This window comes from Raphanus sativus, unplaced genomic scaffold, assembly GCF_000801105.2.
Source record: "Raphanus sativus cultivar WK10039 unplaced genomic scaffold, ASM80110v3 Scaffold4276, whole genome shotgun sequence".
In the NCBI taxonomy this organism is placed as follows: Eukaryota; Viridiplantae; Streptophyta; class Magnoliopsida; order Brassicales; family Brassicaceae; genus Raphanus; species Raphanus sativus.
In genome coordinates, this window is record NW_026619578.1 from 1 (window position 1) to 2554 (window position 2554).

The following is a 2554-nucleotide window of genomic DNA, read 5'->3' on the forward strand; positions in this document are numbered from 1 at the left end:
GGCCCCAACAGCGACCAGCTCGCCCCATTGGCACTTATGACCGCCCCAACATCCATGGTCCTAGACTTGGAATCCGAGCACCAGCTGTGGCGCTAACAACTTTGAGATCAAGTCAGGACTGCTAAACTGCATAGAGAACAACAAGTATCATGGTCTGGCTGTGGAGGATCCCATCGATCTGGATAAGTTTGGCAGCTACTGTGGTATGTCAAAGCTAATGTGTGTCAGATGATGCCTTAAAGCTCAAGTTATTCTCTTTCTCGGGGATAAGGCACGTCAGTGGGAGAAGTCTCTACCAAGTGACTCCATCACCACTTGGGAAGACTGCAAAAGGGGCATTCTTGGAGAAGTTCTTCTCTACCTCAAGAACTGCTAAGTTGAGGATGAGATCTCCAGCTTCCAACAGAAGAACTGGGAGGATTCAGTGAAGCTTGGGAGAGATTCAATGGTTACCAAGCTCAGTGCCCACACCATGGTTTCTAAGGAGAGCTTGCTGAGCACATTCTACAGAGGTGCTCTTTTCCTAAGTGAGCCAGACTGGATACAGCTTAATGGTTTTTTTTTGGGAGAACTGAGGAAGAAGCAGAGGCTCTGGTTGACAACATGGTTAAGAGTGATGCAGTCTACAGTGGAGACCATGACAAAAGCAGTAGAGGTGATGACAAGCAACACAAGGAAGAGATAAAAGCTCTTCAGGAGAAGATTGACACACTCATTGCTGATAAGGCCACGCAAGCGCAGGTGAACTTTGTTGGTAACCCCACAACAGGAGATACCTCCTACTGTCAATGAGGTTGAGGGTTTGGAAGGGCAAGAAGAATGTGTTTCATCAACAGCAATGGTAGTTGGTACAAGAAGGAACCCAACTTTCAGTATAACAACTACCAACAGAAGTCTTTATTCAAACAACCAGCAGAGTGGTTATCAGCCTCGAAACAACCAGCAGCGCAACTATCAGCCTCAGCAAAACTCCTCTCCTAGCTCCTCTGCCCTCAACAGAGCAGCACTGATGCCTTACTGAAACAGATCTTGGAGTCAGACTAAAAGTGAGAAGCATGTGGGCTATGAGCTGAAGAACCTTCACTCCAAGATTGATGGGAGCTACAATGAGCTCAATAACAAATTCTCCACCTTGCTTCTTCTGTCAAGAATTTGGAGAATCAGTTTGCTTCCATGAGCTCCCACCAGAACCGCCAGCAAGGATCTCTACCTGGAAAATCAGATCAAAACCCCAAGGAAGCAAAAGCTGTCACACTCAGGAGTGGTAAGCAGTTACCTCCTAGACACTCACCAAGGATGCTGAGAAACAAGGTGAGGAGGTCGCCATCAATCTAGATGGATAAGTGGTCATTGTTGATGAGAAGACAGATGATGAGATCTTGGAGAAGATTGAGAAAGATAAGGGTAAAGGAAATGTTGGAGAAGATAAGAAGACAACAAAAGATGGTGAATCTGCTGCTCCAGCAGGTGAGAGCTCTTCTGTCCCTCCTCCCTATGAACCAAGCTTCCATTCCCTGGTAGATTCAAGAAGCAGCTGCTACAGAAGTACAAGGCTTTGTTTGAGAAGCAGATGAGTGAAGCTCAGGTTACAATGCCCATCATTGATGCTTTCATGCTGATTCCTCAATACAGCAAAGTTCTGAAAGATGTTGTAGCTGCTAAGAAGAAGGAGATGGAGGGCATGATGGTTCTGAGTCATGAGTGCAATGCCATCATTCAGAGGCTTGATGCTCCAGAGAAGCTAGAGGATCCAGGATGCTTCACACTACCCCTTGTGCTCTTGGACCTATGGTATTTGAGAAATGTCTCTGCGATTTGGGAGCTAGTGTCAGCTTGATGCCTTTCTGTGGCAAAGAAGCTTGGCTTCACTCAATACAAGAAGTGTAGACTCTCTCTGTGTTGGCTGATCGTTCAGTGAAGTACCCGTGGGCATCCTAGAGAACCTCCTGTGAAGATTGGAGGGTGTGAGATACCTACACAGATTTTGTGGTGCTTGAAATGGGGAGGAGGCTCAAGACCCATTTGATTCTTGAAAGCCATTCTTAGCTACAGCAGGAGCTATTGTGAATGTGAAAGAAGGCAAGATTGACCTCCATTTGGGTAAGGAGAACACCCTCCACTTTGACATCAAGGAGAAAATGAGGAACCCCACTGTGTTTGGACAAGCCTTCATCATCGAAGAAATGGGCCCTCCTGCTGATGATCACTTTGATGAGCTACCACCTGAGGACGATGGGGTGTCAACTCCACTTTCTGCACCTAGTCCAGCCTGATCCAAAGGAGAAAAGTCAAGCTAGAGACTTAAAACAAGCTCACTTGGGAGGAAGTCCCATGAGTATCCTTGTATATATTGCATTAGTATTTACATTTTCATCTTACTGCATAAAACAATGGGAAAATGAAGTTGTGTGCAGGTGTGGAGCAGAAAACTCGGACATCAGAGCGAGGTCTCCGCAGCGAATTCACAAGGTCGCTCCAGCTGGGAGCGACCTGCCGCAGCGACCCCTCCAACCTCGCTCCCGTCTCAGGTAACCTAGAAACTTCCCTCTCCCAT

At 46.9% G+C, this 2554-nt stretch overlaps 1 non-coding gene across 1 annotated transcript; it reads right to left on the reverse strand.

Annotated features, from left to right (window-relative positions):
* Positions 1-374: 374 nt before the first annotated feature.
* LOC130507289 (small nucleolar RNA R71) lies at positions 375-479 on the reverse strand. The gene has a single exon (XR_008942271.1). It is a non-coding gene; the product is annotated as a small nucleolar RNA R71 (small nucleolar RNA).
* Between the last annotated feature and the right edge of the window lie 2075 nt (positions 480-2554).